The sequence below is a fragment of the Protopterus annectens genome, chromosome 8.part0, assembly GCF_019279795.1.
Source record: "Protopterus annectens isolate FY-2018-M chromosome 8.part0, PAN1.0, whole genome shotgun sequence".
In the NCBI taxonomy this organism is placed as follows: Eukaryota; Metazoa; Chordata; order Ceratodontiformes; family Protopteridae; genus Protopterus; species Protopterus annectens.
Genome location: NC_056741.1, coordinates 124,181,105 through 124,193,604, shown reverse-complemented (window position 1 = coordinate 124,193,604; position 12,500 = coordinate 124,181,105). Strand labels below are relative to the sequence as shown.

Genomic DNA, 12,500 nt, shown 5'->3' with positions numbered 1-12,500 from the left:
TTTATTGAAAACATTAATATAATGAACAGGTATTTTGAAAAAAATTGAATAAATTGAATTTTTTAAATTACAATATTTAGAAAAGAAAATATTAATACAATAACTATAATAGCACACTAAACTATGTACAATGATGTTCAGTATATATGGAATAACAAGATCAATTAATATAAGTTTGGCAGAAGAAAAATGAAAGTAAAGAATAAAAGATTAAAAAAAAAGAAAGAAATTACTGCATTAATCATTTACCCAGGTCTTTAACTAATAATGCATGTACATTTTCCCATTTGTAATATAATGTTGTATTCCTTGTAGATTTAGATTTAATAGTTTACATTTCTAAATTAGATATTTCTAAGAGAAGACCTTTAAACTCTTTAAATGAAGGAACTGATGACAAATTCCAATTTCTTGTAATCATTTTCTTGGCAATGGATAGTATAGACCAGAAAAAAGAATATTTGTTTTTATTTATACAGTCTGTGACAGATGTATTGAATAATACAAGTGACTTTGTAAGCATAACATTGTCTGTAAAAATTGCCTGTAAAAAACTAACCTCTTCCCAAAATTACTTTAATATTACACAGTTATAAAATATGATTCCAATTAGCATTTGTTACTGCATTACATCTCCAGCAAACTATATATTTTTAGTTATCTTACTCATTTTCTGAGGTGTGATGAAAGATTTATGTAAAAATCTCCATGTGAAGATTCTCCATTTAATGGAGGAAGTGGTTTTGTTGGCTGACTGAAGGAAATTAACTTTGTCTTTTTCTGGGGGAATAAAACTATTGATTACTGAAAATGAATTCCAATAGTTATCTGAATATACATCTTGATCTTGTTTAATTGATTTATAAATATGATATACTATTTTTAATTGGTAAAGTATTGTAAGTGTATAAAATCAAACATTGAATAAGTTTGGGTACTGAATTTTTAGCATTTGAGGGGATTAAAATTAGCTTATCTAGAATATATTTTCTAAACTCTTGCAAATCTCACCAAAGCAAAGTGTTAAGGTTATATTCATCTATAAGAGCATTAATAGATTTTGCCTCATTTTTATTTAACATTTGATGCCAAAACATTCATTGTTTTGTTTAAATAACATTTTAGAATGATCTGCTAATAGAATTATGCTTTGTGTATAGGCAAATGGAAGATGAGGAACAGCCAATTTTCAAAGATTCTAAACCTAAATATATAGTTTTTAAAGGCCCTTAGAATTAAAATTACATAAGTAGATTTAAGCATTTGAATGGAATAATTGGAAAAATACTCTGAAGAAGTCATTACTTTGACGAAAACGTGTGTTTGTTTGTGACATATAATTTTGCACGTTAATAAAGCTTTGTGGTCAGTACCTTATTGTGAGTTTACTTGCCCTGGTGATTCCGGACTGGTATAGCTGCTTTCGTGGTCATTGTTTAGTTTATCTGCAGCGTTGTTTTTTCTTGGAAAAATACTCTCTCAAATTCCATATAAATGAATTATTCATTAACTGTGGTAGATGTTTGTCATCTTTGTTTTTGGTATTTTGGGATAAATTTAACATAATTTCTTTCCATTTTGCAAAATACTCTCCATATATAAGATAAACAATTGTTTTAATAACTGATGAACTTGAATAAAGTTCTAGATTTGGTAAAGATGTACCTCCATTTTCCCAGCTATACATATAATAGGTCAATGCAATTCTAAGCTTTATCAGATGCCATAAAAAGTTCTTAATCAGTGTGTTAAATCTTTTAATAAAAGACCCTGTAGGGGGAATAGAGATAGATTGTATTATTTATAAGATCTTTGGAAGCAAGATCCTCTTTATAATGGAAAGTTTTTCATCCATTGCAAATAAAATCTTGTTCCACTTACTAATTAGAGTCTCTGTGATTGTCATACTTTTATTATAATTTAGGTGCAGAATATCTTTAATATTGGTTGCTATAATTATACCTAAATATGTTATTTGTTGGGACTGAGGTATATATTTTTTATATTGGTCATGTATATTATAACTTTTGGAACCAATTAGAAGAATCTGTGTTTTAGAGTTATTACAATTAAGACCAGAACTTTTTTGAAATATATCCATATTTTTAAACAATTCTTGTAAGGTAGGGTTAGTACCATATAATCAGCAAACATTTGGATTGTTGATGTTTCATTACAGTTTAAGCTATATCCTTGGTTATTATTATTATCCCTTATATTAGGTTAGCTCAAGGTTCCATAATTAATGTGAATAAAAGTGGAGATAGAGGGCAACCTTGTCTGGTTCCTTTCACAATGGCTATGTTCTGGGATATACTTGTACCTATTTTTATGTAGGCTTGGCTTTCATTATATAATTGAGTTATAAGATTAATAAAGCTATTAGAAACGTTTAAGTCCTTCAGTAAGATAAAAGATAGTTCCAATTAACTGAGTTGATGGCACAGTTAATATCTAAACTAACACGAGTCAAATTATGTTTTAAGGCTTTTACTGATTTGATTAAAGTTATTGTTCTTTTGATGTTATCAAAAGAAGTTCTATTAATTATAAAACCTGTTTGATCCATATCTACCAGGGATGGTAACATTTTTTAAGTCTATCAGCATAAATAGACATGAACATTTTAAAGTCTGTGTTTAATAATGAAATTGGCCTGTATGAAGCACATTTTACAGGATTTTATCAGACTTTAGTATGGGGGAAATAAATGTGTACTTTCAAGAGAGGGGTATAATTTTATTTTGAGCTATATTGAATACTATATGTAGTAGAGTTAATTGTTCCATTGTTACCAGGAGCTTTATTTTGGTTTAGTTATTTGAGCTTTTACTTCTTTAATATATATTTGTTAATCTATTAATTTTATTTGTGCTTCTGATAGTCTCTTTATATTATTATGTATAAAAGATTGAATATCTTTTGTACTATTAATGCTATCATTGGGTTGGTTTAATTTTAAAAAAATTCTCTAAACTCACTGAATATATTTGGTAAATCAGATACCATTTTTGTTGGAGAATAGATTTTTTTAACATGATTAAGTTTATTTATTCTTTTAGTCTTGTTAGCTAGTATATTCATGGATCTAGGATTTAAGTTTATATTTTTCAAGATTTATCATGACTTTATGGATTAAAATGTCCATATATTTATTGTTTAAAGTATTTATTTCATTCATTATTTCTTTCTTATCTAGGTTTTTTGAAGCATCAAGCCTTAAAGCATCTAAATTTGTTTGTATATCTTGAAGGTCTTTATCCCACGAAATTCCTTTCTTTTGATACCAGTCAATAATTTTACCATATAGGTAAGCTTATAGATCATCCCAAATATATACTTCAGAAGTCCCCTGTGTACTATTAAGTTCAATAACATTTTGTACTTCTGTAGTGAAGAAATCAATGAAATCTTTCAGTTTAATTATGTAGGCTGGTATCCTATTAATTTGAACATTAAATGTGGAGTTTAGTATAAAATCAAATTATATGGAATTATGGTCCAAAAGGGGACATGAAATCACTTTTGAGTTTGATAAGAAATCAGTTAAGTTATTGGAAATTAATACCCTATCTATTCATGAATATGAATTATGTCTATGTGAGTAGAATGTATAGAACAGTGACTTAGTGTCAGTAAATTTATTAATATCTTTCATCATATATGAATCTGAAAATTCATTCAGTAATTTAGCTATAGTTGGATTATTCCTTTTACCACTGGTGCTAGAGCCTTTATGTCAGAAATACAATTAAAATCCCCACCAAGAATAATACTACCCTTAGAAAGCTGAACTATATGTTCTATATGTTGTTTCACTGTTGTAGGTCCAATGCCAGGAATCCAATACATATTTATTAATGTCAAAATGTTCTTATTGAATTCTATAATAACTGAAGATAACATCCCCTTGTTATCTTTGTAGGTATCAATTATTTTAGGCATAGGTAATGTATTTTTCCATAGTATGGCCACCCCCCTTTCTTTGTGTATGTTATGAGCTAATCAAAAGTTTGTAAGATTTGGATTCCAATTTTGTGACATCTTATAGGTTCATAGGTCCATACTAGGCTATCTGCCCTAGGGCATTTATAAGCCTAGCCAGAGCGTGTGTGGCTTTCACCACCCCTTAGGATGAGAATACTATACCCATTAGTTTGCTGTGCCTCTGTCCAGCAGTGATACAGAGATGATTCCCGGGGTAAACCTACGATCTCCCATCCACTCGTCAAGATTTCTCTTGAACAGAGTCAGTGAGGGGCTCTGCCTCACATGGACTGGGATTCTGTTCCATAGTGTAGGGAGTCTCTGGGTGATGAATCTGTCCCTCCAGCACGTCCTATTTATATCCGTGTTGAGGTTTAAGTCTCTTGCTCTCGTGGTTCTGGTGGATCTGGATTTGAGGTGGAGCATGTCCATTAATTCCGGGTTGGACATGGCCTTGTATGTCAGGCACAGATCACCTCTGAGCAGACGGTATGCGACTGAATAGAGCTGGAGTTTCTTCAGTCGGGCATCGTATGACATATGTTTGAGCCCCTTTATCCTTTTGGTGAGGAACATTTGGGGTCTTTCCAACTGCTGCAGGTGTCGGGTAAGGTACATTCCGAATGGGGCATTGTACTCAATCATTGGTCTGATAAGTGAAGAGTACAGGGGTACAATGACCTCTCCTGATCTGGATGTGAATCCCTTCATGATCAGGTTGGCAATGTAGAAGGTCTTCCTAACCACTTTGGCAATGTGAGTGTCAAAAGAGAGGTTACTGTCAACTTGGGTCCCCAGGTCCCTGATAACTTCTTCCGTGTTTAATGGATTACCACCTATGTTAATTAGGGGTTACCTTGTTTTTCCCAAAGGGTATAACTATACATTTTTTGGCATTTAGCTTAAGGCCATGGCTCTGGCACCAGTTATCCATTTCTATGAGACCTTTCTGAAGGATGTCTGTGTCTGATGGAGTGTCAATTATGGTGCCCAGTTTGCAGTCATCTGCAAATTTTGTCAGCCACAATCCCCCTATGTTTGCCTGCACTTCAGAAAAATAAATGCCGAACAAGAGAGGGCCCAGGACTGAGCCCTGTGGGACACCGCTCGTGACTGGCTTAGAGTCTGACATGGCACCAGCAACTCTAACCCTGTGTGTTCTGCCTTAAGCCAGTTTGCAACCCATCTTGTGACATATGGGTTTACATCTAAGCTGGTGAGCTTTTCTATGATGCCCGAGTGGGGTATTGTGTCGAACGCTTTTGCTAGGTCAAGGTAGGCTGTGTGAACTGCCTTACCCTCATCAATGGCCTTAGTGACTGTTTCAAAAAAGTCGACCAAGTTCAAGAGGCAGGATCTGCCCTTGACAAAGCCAAATTGGGTAGGATCCAGTGTTTGTAGGTCCCCAATGTCTTTATTTATGAGTTCCATTATGATCCTCTCCATAGCTTTGCAGACAAGGCTCGTCAAGTTTATGGGGCGGTAATTTCCAGGGTCCGTAGAAGCACCGCCTTTGTGGAGTGGGACCACAGTTTCCATACGCCATTCTTTGGGTACGTATCCTGTAGTAAGGCTAAGATTAAACAGCAGCCTTATGTGTGGGTTTAGTTCCTCATTGAGTTCATGTAGCACACAGCCGGGGACACCGTCCGGTCCCATTGATGCTGTGTTTTTTGCTTTAGAGAGAGCAGCTCTCACCTGGGCATCTGAGATGTTTGGGAGGCTAGACTCTAGTGGGATAGATATTTCTCCTTTTGGGGGGGAGGGAGGGGAGAAATTTGCACTGAACCTGTCTGCCAGTATGTTGGCAATGTCTGTGGGTTCAGTGATTTTTTATCATTTTGGACTAATTCTGAGCATATCTGGGAGTTTCCACCCAGGTTTCTAACATAGCTAAAGAAGGCTTTATGATTGTCTTTTGTGTCATTAGCGATTTTTCTCTCAAAGTTGGCCTTGGATGATTTTATGAGTGATCGCAGTTTTTTGCTACTATTGATCAGAGATGCCTTCCCATTTAGGGATTTTGCTCTGTCATGTAGTAGCTTTCTCCTCTTGTTGTAGAGTTTGTTTATGGCTGGAGTCCACCAGACCGGCGCCTACCTTTGGTGGAAAGGGTCTTGATTTTATTAGGGATTGCTTGATCCATACATTCCTGGAGGTGCTCGTAGAAGGCATTTGTAAGGGTTTCAGCAGCGTGGGTTGTGGTTTCCACTGGCTCGGGGCCTTGAAGGCTACCACTCCAGTCCTAAGCAGTGTGAAGTTTGCTTTTGTGAAGTTCTTCACTGTGGTCTTTTTGCTGGGGGTGGGGCGGGATGTGGATCTCCAGTGAGATTAATTTATGGTCTGATCTCACCAATGAGGGATATACTTCCGGTGTGGAGCATTTTGTCCCCATGTTTGTGATGATCAGGTCTAGTATATTTTCTCCTCTTGAGGGAATGGTGACTAGTTGTTCCATAGCATTTGAGTTTATGAACTCAAGGAACCTTTGGGCTAGGGTGTTGGGGCTTTAGTAATGTTCCCAGTCTATGTTTGGGTAGTTGAAGTCACCCAATATGATGGTGTTTGGAGAGATATTCATACTCTCCAGTGTCTTCAGGAAGGCTGTGTGGGTTTCCTGGGTTTGATAAGGTGGTCTGTAGCATGTTATAAACTGTAGGGCAGTTTTACCTATGGTTAATTGCACCTGGATGGTCTCCGATGCTTTGTGCGTTGCCACTAACCTGGAGGTGTGGGTATCCTTTATGAATATGGATACTCCCCCTCCTTTTGTGGTTCGGTCAGTAGATGAGTTTCTTGGAGAAATATTAATTGAAAATTATGCAATCTAAGATATTTGTTCAAAGATCTTCTCTAATTAGGATTATTTAATCCGTTGATGTTTAATGATATACACTTTAATGATGTCATGAAACATTAATGTTCTGAATATCTGTTGTTGAATAACTCCTTTTTTCCCATATTTTATAAGTCAATAGAAATTGACTATTAGAAATACAATTATAATTTACACATGAAACATATAAAACTTTTATCCAATGAAATATGTTTATATCAAATTCAATTTTGTAAGACTTGGTGAACATCATGATAACTATTAACAGAAACTTATAACATTTACTAATAATATAGACTCTTTCAAACCCACCCGGAGTTAAAAACTCCTAATTTGAGTGACATCTGTCACCCAAATTGACCATCAAGCTAGTAACAGCACTCATCTCCTTCCTGTCTAAATATATATGTTGTTGCATAATTTAACAAACACCCATTAGAATTGTATGTACCAATTCAAGAAACAAATTAAAGTAAATCAAATGTAACTGTTTCATTTTAACTTTTTCAAATGAATTCAACATATCATAAATACCAATCATGTATTACATAAATAATACAAAAGTCATAACTAAATTATATGTAATGAACTACTATAATGATCAATAAGTAGACTAATCCCCTGTCTCTTTATGTATTGTGCCAATATCTAATAACACTGTTTCCCCATTTCCATGTATCTAAAAACAAGAGCACAGAAAGTATTACATTTTAGTTTCCCATTGTAGTATGAGATTCCAATAAAAATGCTCAGTATTTTCTAAGAAGGAATGTATTCCCTTTCTTTCCTTTAAGACCTTTAGTAATCTGGAAGAACTTTTAGATTTGTCAGAATATATCAAAATACTAGTTTATATGGTAAACATCTGTATCTGAGACTATACTGTATGCAGCAAGCTATATTTATATAGAATATATTACGTTTCAATCATTATTTGTTTATTTTCTATCTGTACTAGAATTATTCTTATTTCTGATTTTTATATCTTATAAAAGAATATTAACTTCTGCTTTGGTCTCATGTAAAGATTTATATATATATCAAGGATTACTTCAGTGTCACTGCTTGACAGAGGCACAGAAAAATGATAGGCATAGTTTTTATTCAAACTAAAGGGGTGGCGAAAGCCACATAACTATGGGCTAGGCTTATAAATGCCCTTGGGCAGATAGCCTAGTATGAACCTATGAACCTATGAACCTATATATATATATATATATATATATATATATATATATATATATATTTTATAAATACTTTAATGATGTTGTTATATATGCTATATGTTTGTTGTACCAATCAAAAGAGGCTTAACTTTAATAAAATGGAATTATAAATACAAGTATAGAAACATACAGGTATAAATGTATCAAAAGTGCTCTGTTTATAAACATTCATAAATGCTTTCAATATAACAGTTATATTATACAGGTTACTTAGCTGCAGTTCTTTCATTTGACCTGTAGATGGCATTAGAGACCACCTATTCAAGCTATTATCCAGGTCTGCGAAGGTTCTCAGCACAGAGTTTAGTCTGTAAACATCTCCATGGAAATGACACCCCCCCCCCCGCTTTTCGATGAGGTAGTCGCATCACAAACAGGCACCAGAACTGTTCAGCAGTTCAGATGAATGAGATTAAGGAGGGAAAACCTTTGCAGCTATTTTCTTATTTTTTTTTTCCTTTGAAAGCTGTTGACCACCTTGTGGTAGGACCAGGAAACATGAAACCAGGTAGAACAAAAAGGTAACAAGAGGGAGAAAGTCAACACAAAACAGTGCAAAGCCGACAAACTCCATCTATCAAACCCAGCAAACCCTTACACTACATCTAACACATTAATCCACACTAACCCCCCATTTTAATGATATTAGGTTCATAGGTTCATAGGTTCATACTAGGCTATCTGCCCGAGGGCATTTACAAGCATAGCCCATAGTTTTGTGGCTTACGCCACCCCTTAGGTTTGGGGAACTATGCCCATTATTTTGCTGTGCCTCTGTCGAGCAGTGACACTGAGGTAATCCCTGGGGTATACTTGCGATCTCCCATCCATTGGTCAAGATTTCTCTTAAACAAAGCCAGCGAGGTGCTTTGCCTCACATATACCGGGATTTTGTTCCACAGCATAGGGAGTCTTTGGGTAATGAATCTATCCCTCCGGCACGTTCTATTAATGGCCGTGTCAAGGTTTAGGTCTCCGCTCTTGTGGCTCTGATGGATCTAGATTTTTGAGGTGAAGCATGTACATCAAGTCAGGGTTTGATAATGCCTTGTATGTCAGGCACAGGTCACCCTGAGCAAGCTGTGGCGACTGAATAGAGTTGGAGTTCTTTCAGTCTGGCAGCATAGGTCAGATTTTTGAGACCCATAATCCTCTTGGTGAGGAACTTTGTGGCCTCTCCAGCTGCTGCAAGTGTCGGGTCAGATACATTCGAATGGGGCATTGTACTCAATCATTGGTGGATGAGTGATGAATATAGGAGACTATGACCTCTCTTGATCTAGATGTGAATCCCTTCATGATAAGGTGGGCAATGTAGAAGGTCTTCCTAACTATTTTTGCAACATGGGTGTCGAATGACAGACTGCTGTCAACCTGGGTCCCCAGGTCCCTAATAACCTCTTCTGTGCTCAGTGGATTTCCACCTATATGGTAGCTAGGGGTAACCTTGTTTTTCCCAAGGGTATGACTATGCATTTTTGGCATTTAACTTTAGGCCGTGGCTCTGGCACCAGTTATCCGTATCTGTGAGACCCTTCTGAAGGATATCTGTGTCAGATGTGTTTTCGACTACGGCACCCAGTTTGCAGTCATCTGCAAACTTTGTCAGCCATAACCCTCCGTGTTTGCTTGTACTGGAAAAGTAGATGCCAAACAAGAGTGGGCCCAGGACTGAGCCCTGTGGGACACCACTTGAGACAGGCTTAGAGTCAGACATGGCACCGCAACTCTGACCCTGTGGGTTCTGTCACTCAGCCAGTTTGCAACCCATCTTGTGATGTATGGGTTAACATTTAGGCTGATGAGTTTTCAATGATACCCGAAAGTGGGGTATTGTGTCGAAGGCCTCGCCAGATCGAGGTAGGCTGTATGGACTGCCTTTCCTCATCAATGGCCTTGGTGACTGTTTGAAAAAGTCAACCAAGTTTAAAAGGCATGACCTGCCCTTGACAAAGCCAAACTGGGTTGGATCCAGAGTCTGCAAATTCCCTATGTCTTTATTTATGAGATCCATTATGATCCTCTCCATGGCTTTGCAGATAAGGCTTGTCAAGCTAATGGGTCGGTAATTTCCAGGGTCGGTGGAGGCACCGCCTTTGTGAAGTGGGACTACAGTCGCTGTGCGCCACTCCCTGGGTACGTATCCCGAGGTGAGGCTACGATTAAACAGCTGTCCTAACTGAGGATTTAATTCCTCGTTGAGTGCATGTAGCACACAGCCGGGGACACCATCAGGTCCCATGGATGCTGTGTTTTTTGCCTTTGAGAGCGCCGTTCTCACTTGGGCATTAGAGATGTTTGGGGTCTGCAATGTGTTGGTATAGATATCTCTTTTTGGGGGGGGGGGGGGGGGGAGAAGTTTGCACTGAACCTGTCAGCCAGTATGTTGGCAATGTCTGTAGGATCAGTAATCTTCTCATCATTTTGAACTAATTCTGAGCATATCTGGGAGTTTCCTCCCAGGTTTCTAACATAGCTAAAGAAGGCCTTATGATTGTCTTTAGAGTCTTTAGCTATTCTTCTCTCAAAATTTGCTTTGGATGATTTTATGAGGGCTCTCAGCTTTTACTTATAGTGATCAAAGTCTTACCTTTCAAGGATTTTGCTCTATCATGTAGTAGCTTCCTCCTTTTGTTGTAGAGTTTGTTTATGGCTGGGGTCCACCAGACTGGGCTTGCCTTTGGTACAAAGAGTCTTTGTTTTGCTTGGGATTGCCTTATCCATGCAGTCCTGCAGGTGCTGGTAGAAGGCATTTGTAAGTGATTCAGCGGCTAGAGTACTGTTTTCCATGACTCAGGGGCCTTAAAGGAGACCACACTAGTCTTAGAAGTGCAAAGTCTGCTTTCGAAGTTCTTTACTGTGGTCTTTTTGTTTCAGGAGGGGTGGGATGAGGACCTCCAGCGAGATTTGTTTGTGATCTGATCTCACCAGTGAGGAGTATACTTCTGGTGTTGAACATTTTGCTCCCATGTTCGTGATGATGAGATCAAGTATGTTTTCTCCTCTTGTGGGGATAGTGACTAGTTGTTCCATGGCATTTGAGTTTATGAATTCCAGGAACTTTTGGCCAGGGTGTTTGGGCTTGAGTAGCATTCCCAGTCTATATTTGGGTAATTGAAGTCACCTAGTATGATGGTATTAGGGGATACATTTATTCCTCCAGTGTTTTCAGGAAGGCCAAGTGAGATTCCTGAGTTTGTGAGGGTGGCCTGTAACATGCTACAATTTGTAGAGCAGTCTTGCCTATGGTTATCTGCACCTGGATGGTCTCCGATGCATCGTGCGTTGCCACCAATCTTGAGGTGTAAGTATCCTTGATGAATATGGATACCCCTCCTTTCTTGGTATTGTCCGGATTTTGGGGCGGGCATGATATGAGGTAAAACCTGATAGTGCTGGGGTGCTCTCAGGAGCCTTGAACCAGGTTTCTGTCACAGCACAGACATCGATGTTCTCCATACTGAGAAGGGCCTCGAGTGAGTGCATTTTGAGATTGAGACTTCTGGCATTGAGCAGCATTACCACTTAGTTTTTCCTTTTTGTGTTCTAGGGTGGAAGGTTTAGAATTTGAGCCTTGCCTAAAAAGGCACTATGGGGGTGGCAAGAGCCTTTGCCAATATCCAGGAATCAGGGTGACAGGTGCAAGCCGTCCTTAAGTAGGCGCAGCGTGGCTTGTCCAGCATGTCATCAGGCAGTTGAACATTGGATCCCCTTTGAATGACACCAGAGTTTAAGCCAATTGTTAAAACTGATCATCTTATCTTTGTATTGTGGCATCATTCTTGGTGAAGGTAGGATACTGCTCAAGGTCAGGGTCATACCTGCCTGGGCTACATAATCAGAGAGCTCCTCAATGTCTCTTTTCATGTAGTCAAGGAGAGTGCGTCTCAGGTCGTTTACACCAGCGTGGACAATGACTGAGCCGTGTACCTGCTGTAGAGAGACCTGAGTGCTTGCGTTATGTGGCGGATTCTAGCGCCCGACAGGCAGCTTACTGTGACCTTCTCCTTACTCAGTCTGGTGAGCGGGACGTCAGTGTGTCTGACTATGGAGTCACCAATGACTAGTGTGTCTGGCATTGTGTTTGGCCTTAAGGGCTGTGACTGTTTGACACTCTGACTGTGAGGTCCATGTGTTGCAGGTGTTGCTATATTGCTATATGCTTGTTTATACCAATTAATAGAAAATTTACATAACTATAATAGAATTATGAAGACAAGTGTATAAAATGTAGGGGTTTAAATGTGTCAAAAGTGCTTTGTTTATGAACAATCATAAATGTTTAAATATAGCAAACATATTATATATGTTATTTAGGTGCAGTTATTCAATTGAGCTGTAGATGGCATTAGAAACTCTATTTTAGCTCTTATTCAGCTTTGGGAAGCTTCTCAGCACATGGTTAGGAAACATTCGCTTCACTAGAATCTGTTGAAGCTTGTGCTGAAAAT

The 12,500-nt window shown here is 37.6% G+C and overlaps 1 long non-coding RNA gene across 1 annotated transcript in view; it reads right to left on the bottom strand.

Annotated features, from left to right (window-relative positions):
* Nucleotides 1-12,058: 12,058 nt before the first annotated feature.
* The window catches only part of LOC122807978, a 9,452-nt gene continuing 9,010 nt past the window's right edge, over nt 12,059-12,500 (bottom strand). Inside the window, exon 3 of the long non-coding RNA XR_006365746.1 lies at nt 12,059-12,196. This is a non-coding gene — a long non-coding RNA (uncharacterized LOC122807978). The remainder of the gene's footprint in view (nt 12,197-12,500) is intronic.